The sequence below is a fragment of the Rutidosis leptorrhynchoides genome, chromosome 3 (genome assembly GCF_046630445.1).
Source record: "Rutidosis leptorrhynchoides isolate AG116_Rl617_1_P2 chromosome 3, CSIRO_AGI_Rlap_v1, whole genome shotgun sequence".
In the NCBI taxonomy this organism is placed as follows: Eukaryota; Viridiplantae; Streptophyta; class Magnoliopsida; order Asterales; family Asteraceae; genus Rutidosis; species Rutidosis leptorrhynchoides.
Window position 1 is genome coordinate 591,544,963 of NC_092335.1, and position 13,772 is coordinate 591,558,734.

Consider the following 13,772-nt stretch of genomic DNA (forward strand, 5'->3'; position numbering starts at 1 on the left):
TTATTATTATTATTATTATTATTATTATTATTATTATTATTATTACTATTATTATTATTATTATTATAGATTGTTATTGTTATTGTTATTATTGTTATTATTATATTATTGATTGATATTATTATTAAGTATTAGTATTATTATTATTATTATTATTATCATTTAGGATTAGTATTAATATCATTATCGAAATTATTATTATTACAAGATTATTAAAGTTTACCATCGTTATGATCATTACAAGTAGTATTATTATTATGATTATGATTATTTTAATTAGTGCTATTATGAAAATAAAATAAGTATCATTAGTGTTATTATCAATTTTAATGAACATAAGTATTATTACTAATGTTATCATTATTATTATTATAAGAATGATTATCATTATTAGAATTATCATCATTAATATTAATATTAATATTATTATTAATATTACCACTAATATGATTAGAAGTATCATCATGAATATTACTATTATGTAACTGCTAAAATCATTATCATAACTATCATTAACAGTAAAATTAATACTTTTATAGTTATTATCATTAATATCATTATTAGTACTATCACTAATAGGAATATTAACATTATTACCTTTATAAGAAAACTTAAGTATTATAATTAATATAATTTTACCATATTTAATATTATTTTAACATTATTACTACTTTTCAAACAAATGATATATATAAATAAATATATAATTAATACACAACATAATAAAATTTATACTTTTATACACAAAATGAAAATATGAAGATATATACATATTATTAATATAAATATGACATAATTAATAAATTCATATATATACAATTGTTCGATTGCAATAATGTGTATTAATATATATACAAATGATATAGGTTCGTGAATCCGAGGCCAACCCTACATTTTTTAGTTGTTCAATGTCGTCATATGTATTTTTACTACAAAATACAATACGGTGAGTTTCATTATTCCCTTTTTAAATGCTTTCGCTATATATATATTTTGGGACTGAGAATACATGCGCTGTTTTTATAACTGTTTTACGAAATAGACACAAGTAATTGAAACTACATTATATGGTTGAATGATCAAAATCGAATATGCCCCTTTTTATTAAGTCTGGTAATCTAAGAATTAGGGAACAGACACCCTAATTGACGCGAACTCTAAAGATAGATCTATCGGGCCCAACAAGCCCCATCCAAAGTACCGGATGCTTTAGTATTCAAAATTTATATCATGTCCGAAGGAGGATCCCGGAATGATGGGGATATTCTTATATGCTTATTGTGAATGTCGGTTACCAGGTGTTCAATCCATATGAATGATTTTTGTCTCTATGTATGGGACGTATGTTTATGAGAAATGGAAATATGAAATCTTGTGGTCTATTAAAATTATGAAATGATTATTTATGATAAACTAATGAACTCACCAACCTTTTGGTTGACACTTTAAAGCATGTTTATTCTCAGGTACGAAAGAAATCTTCCGCTGTTCATTTGCTCATTTTAGAGATATTACTTGAAGTCATTCATGATATATTTCAAAATACGTTGCATTGGAGTCATTGAGTTCATCAAGATTATTATTAAGTCAATTATAGTTAGATACATTATGAAATGGTATGCATGCCGTCAACTTTCGATGTAATGAAATATTGTCTTTTCAAAAACGAATGCAATGTTTGTAAAATGTATCATATAGAGGTCAAGTACCTCGCGATGTAATCAACTATTGTGAATCGTTTATAATCGATACGGACTTCATCCGGATGGATTAGGACGGGTCCTTTCAGTTGGTATCAGAGCGGTGGTCTTAGCGAACCATGTCTGCATTAGTGTGTCTAACTGATGAGTCGTTAGGATGCATTAGTGAGTCTGGACTTTGACCGTGTCTGCATGTCAAAAGTTTTGCTTATCATTTTGTGTCAAAAATTACCTTCTTATCATTCTTAGAGAATCACTTGCTTATCATTCTTAGTCTAGACACGTTTTACTGCATTGACTGCATGAATAGTGTATAGATAAAATTCATATCCTAGCGTATCTGCTACTTCATATCTTAGCGTATCTGTTACTGTAACTTTGCCTGACAACTTTCGTAGATTCTTCAGTAATTTATGGGATTTTAGTATTATATATGCATATGTAAATTATGTATTGCAGGGTACTAATCTACATCCTATAATCCATTTCATATCAAAAAATCTTTCATCTGATCATACGAGATGAATCCTGCAACCAGTTCGAGTCCCTCAGATTCCGATAGCTATTCCGATAGTTATTCCGACAGCTATTCCGAGATAGATGTTCACCTAAGCTCTGAAAACAGTGTCATCGGCATGAATCAACCAATCAACTATTATCAAATCATCTGATGGGTTCGTAGTTGGCTTAATTAATGAAAACGCGCAGAAGGAAATCCCTTCCATCAACCGAATTCACCTCTTGACAATGAACCTGAAGCGTTTACCGGCGAACCTGTTCGAGACACCATTTTCAGTCTCATTTCCAGGGTAACTCGACAAGATTATATTCTATCCACAATTCTGAACCTTATTCATCCACTCGTTCCGACCGACAATCATCCTGAAGTAATAAGTCAACGAACTTCACGCTCGAATAATCAATTCGAAGAATATGGTGCAAAATGTACCAGCTTCAGCAACATCACCGGCACCAACAGTACCATCAATAACAGCACCAATACCATCAACAATCCATGCTTCAATATCATCATCTGTACTTTGAGTATGATCTTCGTTCTACGTATCGTTCTACCTCATTTATCTTCGTTCGACATGACGAATATGTAATCTCTAAAGTTTTAGAGAGTAGTTATTCTAGTTCCAACCGAAAAGCAAATGAGTTTAATATCATATTAACTCATTAAATCCATGAATACATCTGAAGAAAATATATATATATATATATATATATATATATATATATATATATATATATATATATATATATATATATATATATATATATATATATATATGTATATATGTTTTCATAAAGATTGTAATTAAAAATTCTCTTGTACAAACTGTTAATGGTGAAAATATTTTAACGGGTAGGTAATACCCGAGGACTATTTAAATTTCACATTAATAAGTTACATTGTACGTTCTTCGAATCTGTTTCAACAGTCATATACTATCCTACTTACATCCACCGATATACAAATCCGTTCACCACCGAATAACCATATTCATCCAAATACATATTTGGATTTTGACCTATCAGAATCCAACAAGTGGCATAATGAAGAAATAATGGACACAATAAAAATTGATTAGAAACAGATTAATTAACAATATGAAATTCTATTAAGAATCCACGCTGACAAAATCCTAGCTAACCGTTCCTAGCTAACTGTTAATTCCGTATTACCATTTAATTATCGAAATTTATTTATCGCAGTTTATTTATCGCAATTTACATTCTCGCAATTTTATTTATCGTCATTTAATTTCTGTTATTTATTTTACGCACTTTAAATATCGGGACATGTATACAAGGTTTTGACATATCATATCGACGCATCTATATATATTATTTAGAATCACCATAGACACTCTATATGCAGTAATGATCGAGTTCTCTATACAGGGTTGAGGTTGATTCTCAAATAATATATATACTTTGAGTTGTGATCGAGTCTGAGACATGTACACGGGTCACGATATTTATTAATCAATTCGAATATTATATATTAAATTATATATGAATTACTGGACTGTTACTGTGGAATATCAACTGTGGACTACCAACACTGGACAATTAAAATGAATTAAAATATTGATTATAACATATGAAACTAAACAATTCTTCAAGTTTGCCACTTGATTTCATCTTAAACCTCATTTGTATCTTGACGATTACAATCCGCGTTCAAACCTTTCATGATTCTCGAAAACACCTCAATCGATAGGATGAACCAACCGCACCTCATCTACGGAAGGAAAGATTTATGTATATAGTATTGCACCTGAGAAACTCTCGACGATTGAGTAAAAGTTTAACACGTAGCCGCATTAGATCCTTTGGCATTTATTAGCAAAAATAACTTTGCGATCCCTTTTCAAAGTAGCCAATTTTGTCACAGCTCCAGCAAGTCAGCTTCGACCTTTCATTCGAAGTAGCTTTACTATAATCCAGATATATACAATTACCCTTTTGATATCGGAGAATTCTTTTATATTCCACCATACTACCAGCAGACATACCAGCAACCTCGTTGCTTCTTGACTTGAATCTCTCTGACAAATCATTATATTTATTCATTGAAACCCTATCATATAATCATACGCATCTTGTAACGAGAACTACCATACCAATTACCGGGAATCAGCAATCAGTACTTTGAAAACTCACAGCATATCTACATCAATAGTTATAGGTATGACATTTATCTCTTAGAATTATGATCTCTCATTCTGAAATTCTGAAAAGCACTCAGTCACAAATCAATACTATAAATGTTGAAAAAGTTGAATGAAGCAGCAGAAACCATAGACAACCGTAAACAACCTTAATCATCGAAAGTTTGATGATAAACAATAGTATGTTGGAAAAGCTCAGAAAAGTTGAAACTGGAAAACGGATTGAGTTAACCATGAAGGAGACCAAGGACAAATACAAGGACCATACCATATATTCAAAGAATTCGGGTAATTCTGGATCCATTGAAATCTTTAGTGAATATCTTGCTCCTTACTCTAAACCCTTGCAGACAATAGTTTCTATCATCCTCTGATCTTAGATATTCCACGATATTATCGTATTTTTCATTATAAATATCCTCCATATTCCTGAAGATATTTTCATAACTATTCTTATCTGAAATCATTAATCTCTTCGTGCTATTAGTATTACATCATATAGAAACTGTTAGTTTCTATATTCTGTAAACTTTCTAGCTAAAAATATGAATGTTATTGAAGTAATGTTGGGAACTGATGCATGGCTTAGTATAATATAATGACACTTGATCAACGTGATTATATTACAGTAAGTCATGCTGAGTTTCAAATGGGACGTGATGTTTCACAGATCCTAACATCATCACGTGCCATGTTACATAACTCTTTCATTATGCTTAACTTCTGAACATATCAAGAACGTATATTCTTGATAGTTCTATTCTCAGTGATTCTGGTAATTTGATAAATCAAATCGTGCTAATACATTAGTTCTTATTTAGAACACGATGTTTATTCAAAATTTCATACTTACGAATTCTGGACTGTTACTCGCTTTACTAGAGGACGGGAGGATAATAAAAAGGCAAAGAGCTCCAAAATATAAGAGAAAATATAAAGCCCAACAACAACACCGAAATTACAAACCGTGGATATCAGTGCGTATAACAATATAAAGACACGGGAGGATTATAAATACAATAATCCCTAAAGCATAGTAGAAATAAACGGATTCCTCCGGTGGAAGTTGGAAAAGGAGAATGATTGTTACGATAGTAAGGGTGAGGACAAGGATCAGAACTGGATTAAGCATTTTCAGAATCTTTTGGATGTATGAAACAAGAAGGAAAGTATAGGAATGGTGCAAATAATGGAATGGAAAAAGTTTAATTTATAATGGGAATATCAGAAGGGTGATCGAGGCAGATCACCGTATTTAATTATAAGAGCTCTTAATTTCCTTATTCGCTGAAGAAATCAAATCTTTTAGATTTCTAAGATTTTTTTATAAATCCCTTGATTTTCGGAAATCAACCGTGACTACGTCACCGGTTAAGTCAAATCTTCATCTATTCATTTTCACTCTTTTGTAATAACTTCATTCGTACTCTTCTATTAATCGAATTATTTCATCCTTATTACTCAACGGTAATAAAAACTCTAATTATCAGCTTATATGAGTCATGAAAACATACTTATTATTATTCATGACCATCCCACTCAAATTTCGAGACGAAATTTCTTTAACGGGTAGGTACTGTGATGACCCGGGAATTTCCGACCAAATTTAAACTTTAATCTTTATATGTTTCTGAGACGATAAGCAAAAGTCTGTAATGTTGAGTCTCGAAAGTTTTGAAAACTATATTCATGAAAACAATTACCCTTTGACCATGCCCGACGATTCACGAACAATTGTTTGTAAGTAAATACGTATATATACATATAATTTGAAGTAATAAAATGTAATTGAAACATTAGAATTTAATATATAAAATAAAATATAAAATAAATAATTTGTAATTAAAGTAAATACAAATATATATGATTTCAATATATAATTATTATTAGAATTAGATTTATATGTATGTATAATAAATATTCAATATATGTCATTTTATATATTACACAATCAATAACATGTAATATTAACATATTAAATTGCAAGCAAAAATATAATTGATATAGTAATATTACTATTACTCTCAATATTACTATTATTATTAATATCAATATTAGTATTATTATTATTATTATTATTATAATTATAATTAAGAGGTTTGTGAATATCAAAATAAGGATGTTAAATATAAATCTGATTATGAGAATGATTGAAACTATAATTTTAATTATTATTATTCTCATGTTTATGTATTATTGTTACTAAAAATTTCCATTTGTATTTAAATTTGTTATTATCATCATTTTATTACTCTTATCATTTTACTTATTATTAATAGGTATTATTTTGATATTATTATTATTAATATTATTATAAATGCTATTATTATTAGTATTAGTATTTTTATTATTTTGATATTAGTATTATTTAGTATTAATATTATTATCAAAATTCTTAATATATTTATTTATTATTGATAAAAATATATATATATATATATATATATATATATATATATATATATATATATATATATATATATATATATATATATATATACACACATACACTAATAAAAATTGAATATGTTTCCTTTCATTTTCAACCTTTTAAATTTTTGTTTTTGGTCTGCTAGTGTACCAGATTCGTTTACAAAGTCAGATGCAAAAGCAAATTCAGTTTAGGGTTGTTTTCACCCTTTATTTTTTTATTTATTTATCGTACGTGATGGAATATTTTTGGTCGATCCACTTAAGCTAAACAGCAAACGTAATAGAATCAATTAAGCAGTAATATTACCACTTAACTTCTATATAATCTTCTGTTAAAGCAATTGTGTTAAAACTGATAAAGCAAATCGATTTTTTTTATAAAACTGGGCGGTATCTCTGTTCTTGCACTTTTTACCAATAGCTCGATTTCAAAACAAATTTCAAATTCCATTAATGTAGTTCTGTTAGGATTGATACGTTTGAACTATCTGCAAAGGGTCATCTTCCAATTCTTCCTAGGTAATCCGAATTTTGAAGTCAAAGTTCTAGTTGTAAAAGTCAAACGATTTTAAATCATTCAAATTCGCGAGTTATAATTTGATTCAGGCCAATAGGATGTTTGTAGAGTATTTACTGGTTAATAAGAAACATTTTTCATTAAGGGATTGGGGTCTCAAAACAGTTTAATTGTAAAATCAAATTATGAATTCATATATATATATTTTTTTGAATATAGCGACTGCCATTCTTTGATTTCTTTTTTTTTCGTGTCTGGTAATTAAATCATCATCACGTTTGTTTCTGTCCCAATCCAAGATTTAATTTAGTTCTGATGTCCCTTAATTTAGTCTCTGATCGATTTGGATGTGGTGAAGAAGATGAAGATTAGGGCAACAGATTATAACGGGTTTAAATAAACATAGAATGTGTATTAATCAAGAAAACAGAAAAGCTTGGATGGTCTTGGGTGTTAGTGTGTTAGTGGGAGGTCTCGGGTTCGAGCCTCGTGCGTGGCATATTTTTTTGGAAAAGGCTAATAAGGTAGTTTCACTTATTATTATTATTATTATTATTATTATTATTATTATTATTATTATTATTATTATTATTATTATTATTATTATTATTATTATTATTATTATTATTATTACTATTATTATTATTATTATAGATTATTATTGTTATTATTAGTATTGTTATTATTATATTATTGATTGATATTATTATTAAGTATTAGTATTATTATTATTATTATTATTATTATCATTTAGGATTAGTATTAATATCATTATCGAAATTATTATTATTACAAGATTATTAAAGTTTACCATCGTTATGATCATTACAAGTAGTATTATTATTATGATTATGATTATTTTAATTAGTGCTATTATGAAAATAAAATAAGTATCATTAGTGTTATTATCAATTTTAATGAACATAAGTATTATTACTAATGTTATCATTATTATTATTATAAGAATGATTATCATTATTAGAATTATCATCATTAATATTAATATTAAGATTATTATTAATATTACCACTAATATGATTAGAAGTATCATCATGAATATTACTATTATGTAACTGCTAAAATCATTATCATAACTATCATTAACAGTAAAATTAATACTTTTATAGTTATTATCATTAATATCATTATTAGTACTATCACTAATAGGAATATTAACATTATTACCTTTATAAGAAAACTTAAGTATTATAATTAATATAATTTTACCATATTTAATATTATTTTAACATTATTACTACTTTTCAAACAAATGATATATATAAATAAATATATAATTAATACACAACATAATAAAATTTATACTTTTATACACAAAATGAAAATATGAAGATATATACATATTATTAATATAAATATGACATAATTAATAAATTCATATATATACAATTGTTAAATTGCAATAATGTGTATTAATATATATACAAATGATATAGGTTCGTGAATCCGAGGCCAACCCTACATTGTTTAGTTGTTCAATGTCGTCATATGTATTTTTACTACAAAATACAATACGGTGAGTTTCATTATTCCCTTTTTAAATGCTTTAGCTATATATATATTTTGGGACTGAGAATACATGCGCTGTTTTTATAACTGTTTTACGAAATAGACACAAGTAATTGAAACTACATTATATGGTTGAATGATCGAAATCGAATATGCCCCTTTTTATTAAGTCTGGTAATCTAAGAATTAGGGAACAGACACCCTAATTGACGCGAACTCTAAAGATAGATCTATCGGGCCCAACAAGCCCCATCCAAAGTACCGGATGCTTTAGTACTTCGAAATTTATATCATGTCCGAAGGAGGATGTAACACCGGCCATTTTTTTTTTAATATATATATATATACACAGCGGAAGACTTCATTTACATAATTACCCTTATTCGATAACAACATGATTACCATAAATCCTTAGTTAATTACTTTATTACAAACCACAGGTGTTACGTTATTACAAAACATTATTTAAACAAAAGTCCACATCAGAGTTGTTTGTCAAACATGTCATCTGCTGTATCACCCATCCCGACTAGCAGTACCTAAACCTGCAAGGGGGAAAACATGTGGGGGATTAGCGCACCGCTAAGTGAATGGAATCTATCTAACAGATATAGCTTAAGTCACACACAAGCTATATACATCAACAATACCTGCTAACTACCAACTAGCATACAAAAGACAATACGAGGATCGGCGGCTTGTACGAGCACACGACTCCCAGCTGATCGGGCCTGAGTCTACCGATAGTCCCTGCTACTCAATTAACAGTATAGTTATCCAGATGCAGGGGGTGCATCGTTCACACTATACTCCACAATCAGTAGCCTATGGATCCAACCTCCCCTAGGCACGGTTGACCTCATACGGACTCTAACCTCTCCTAGGCACGGTCTCGAGTCCCCATTCTCCCTAGGCCCGACTGGTGCCATTCACACAGTGTACACATAATTCACATACAACATCAGGCAAACGATATTATTCTATCATGGCAATTCCTACACTATGCATGGTAAAAGAGTCAACCACAGTAGCATGATATGCTACTTAAACTCTATCCGTAGATAGACCCACTCACCAATTACCAGCAACTGCTCAGTTATTATTTCTGAGCTTCTTCCTTGTCCTTATCTCCTGAGAACAGCAAAAACCAAGTTAGAATAGTGTTCCCATCAAGATTAGACACACTGACAGCGAATTATAGCAAATTAGTAAAAATTTGCGTCCGCTAAAATTTTCATGCTTAACACTTATGCACTTTCAAAATTTATATCCTGAACACCAAAATACAAACGGGCAGCATAACGGCTAGAATTCCACACTTAGTAAGAATTTCACTGTCTAAGACCATCGGTCGATGGTCCCATCCATCGGCCGATCGTCAACACACCATCGGTCGATGGTCTCCCCCAATCGGTCGATCGTCAAAATTACATCCGCTGGTCAGAAATCATACACCATCGGTCGATGGTCTCGTCCATCGGCCGATCGTCCTCACCATCGGTCGATGGTCAACGACCATCGGCCGAAGGTAGTTCATCAGCTGCAACAGCAGCAAAGTGACGGGTTTCAACCCAAAATCTCCAAATCTCAACTTTGGACACGTTTTTGACCTCAAAACTGGTTACATCTTTTACACTAAACATTTAGAAACATAAACCCACAACTTTTATGCTCAAACAACATCAATTTAAGTACTTTTGACTCAAAAATCACTTTTAACAAAACTCACCTTCAAACTCAATTTACACACTGATTTGGACATGAAATTTGACAAATCTTACCTTGATAAACTCACAACAACACAAAGAATCAGTTTCTTGACTCAATTTAAGAACCAAATCGAGATTAAGTGATTAGGGTTTTTGAAGAGGTGTAAGTTAGGTACGGGAGTGATGAAGTGAATTTTCTGGAAACATCAAAAATGAGCTGGTCAAGGCTTTTATATTTGTGTTAAAACACAATACCCCATCACACACGGGTACTTACCAGTTATCTGAAATCTTTCGCTCACGATTAGGTAACCCCAACGAGGTCCAATTAAAATAAACAAACATGTTCTGGGACCCTTGTCACAAGCTGGTCACAACACAATTATAATAAAACACTAATAAAATAATTAAAATAAAAGCACTTAAGACTTAGCACAAACCCTAAGGGCAAAATAGTCCACTTACAACAAGCCCGGGTTTCAGTCTGTTACAAATCCACCCCCCTTAAGGAGATTCCGTCCTCGGAATCTGGTCTTGGTCAAACAAATGAGGGTAGCGGTTTCTCATCAACTCTTCCGTTTCCCACGTAAGATTAGAACCCAAACTGTGTTTCCACTCAATCAACACCATCGGTATCTCTTTATATCTCAACTTAGTCACCTTTCGGTCAACTACACGGACCGGCTCTTCCACCAATTTCCTATTCAAATCGACCCTTAAATCTTCTAAAGGAAGAAGTTGCGTTTCATCATCGACTTTACACTTACGAAGATAACACACGTTAAATGTATTATGAATACCGGCTAACTCTGGTGGAAGATCTAACACCACAGTCTGATCACTCAACACTTCACTGATCTGGAAAGGACCAATAAATCTCGGTGCTAACTTACCACGTTTACCGAATCTGATAACCCCTTTCCACGGCGAAACTTTCAGATACACTCGTTCACCCACATTAAAGGTTACCGGACGTCTACGCGGATCAGCATACATTTTCTGCCTATCTCTAGCGGCTTTCAACTTTTCTCTCGCAATTGCAACTTTTTCGGCTGTCATTTGAACAATTTCGGGACCTGCAAACTGCTTCTCCCCGGCTTCTAACCAACAAGTCGGAGTTCTGCAACGACGACCGTACAACATTTCATAGGGCGGCATCCCTATACTCGAATGATATGAATTATTATACGCGAATTCGACCAACGGTAAATGTGTATCCCACGAACCACCGTATTCTAACACACAAGCCCTTAACATATCCTCCAAAGTCTGTATCGTTCTTTCACTCTGACCATCTGTCTGAGGATGATAAGCTGTACTTAAATTCACACGTGTACCCAAATTCTGTTGAAGACTGTTCCAAAAATTCGACACAAATCTGGAATCTCTGTCTGAAACGATCGATAATGGCATGCCATGTCGACTAACTATTTCTTTAACATACAATTCGGCTAACTCACTTAATGAAGCTGTTTCACGAGTAGCAAGAAAATGAGCACTTTTAGTTAGACGATCCACTATTACCCAAATCATATCATGTCGTTTTTGAGTTCGAGGTAATTTGGTCACAAAATCCATCGTTATATGTTCCCATTTCCACTCTGGAATCTGTAACTGATGTAGCGAACCATAAGGTTTCTGATGTTCTGCCTTCACTTGAGCACAAATATGGCACTTTTCGACATATCGAGCGATATCTGTTTTCATTGTCGGCCACCAATACACTGCTTTCAAATCATGATACATCTTATTACTACCCGGATGTACTGTCAATCTGGATTTGTGAGCTTCCGTCATGATTAAATCCCTCAAATCTCCAAGCTTAGGCACCCAAACACGATTGTTTAAGGTCTTTAGTCCACGTGAGTCATCAATTAAGTCCACTTTTCGTTGGTCATTTGTTCAGATTTAATATGTTCGTCCTCTAAAGCACAGGCCTGAATGGTTTTTAAGCTGTTAATCAAATCTGAAGTTATATTCAAACTAAGAAATTTCACATTTTCACTTGACTTTTTACGACTTAGCGCATCTGCAACCACATTTGCCTTACCCGGATGGTATTTAATTTCACAGTCGTAATCTTTGATCAACTCTTGCCATCGTCTCTGACGCATATTCAATTCTTTCTGTGAGAAGATATATTGCAAACTCTTATGATCTGTACAAATAACACAATGAGTTCCATACAAATAATGTCTCCACAGTTTCAAAGCAAACACTACTGCAGCCATTTCAAGATCATGCACTGGATAATTCTTCTCATGAACTTTCAACTGTCGCGAGGCATAGGCGATTACTTTATCTCTTTGCATTAATACACAACCCAACCCGGCATAGGATGCATCACAGTATACCACGAAGTCGTCTGAACCTTCTGGTAAAGCTAACACTGGTGCCTGACACAGTAGCTGTTTCAAAATCTGAAAAGCCTTTTCCTGTACATCAGTCCATCGAAAGGCTACATCTTTACGAGTCAACTTAGTCAACGGACCCGCTAATTTAGAAAAATCTTTGATAAACCTGCGATAATACCCAGCCAATCCCAGAAAACTCTTAATCTCAGTCGGAGTCTTCGGAGAATTCCAATTCATTACCGCTTCTATCTTTGTCGGATCAACTTTTATACCCTCGGTACAAATCACATGTCCCCAAAACTGTACTTCACGTAACCAAAATTCACACTTGGAAAATTTTGCAAATAGTTGCTCACGTTTTAACAAGTTCAAAACCAACCTCAGATGTTCAGCATGTTCACTCTCTGTTTTCGAATACACCAATATGTCATCAATAAACATAATCACAAACTTATCTAAGAATGGACGACACACTCTATTCATTAGATCCATGAAGACTGCTGGCGCATTCGTCAACCCAAAAGGCATGACAAGAAATTCATAATGACCATACCTTGTTCTGAACGCTGTTTTCGGTATATCTGATTCAGCAACACGAACCTGATGATATCTGGATCGTAAGTCTATCTTAGAAAAGAATGAAGCACCCTGTAACTGATCGAACAAATCATCTATTCGAGGTAACGGATACTTATTCTTCACAGTTCTTTTGTTCAATTCACGATAATCAATACACATACGCATTGACCCATCTTTCTTTTTAACAAACAATACCGGAGCACCCCACGGTGAAGAACTTGTTGGGATTTAACAAGTTTGATAATACTTAAAACCTTTTAAGAATTTTA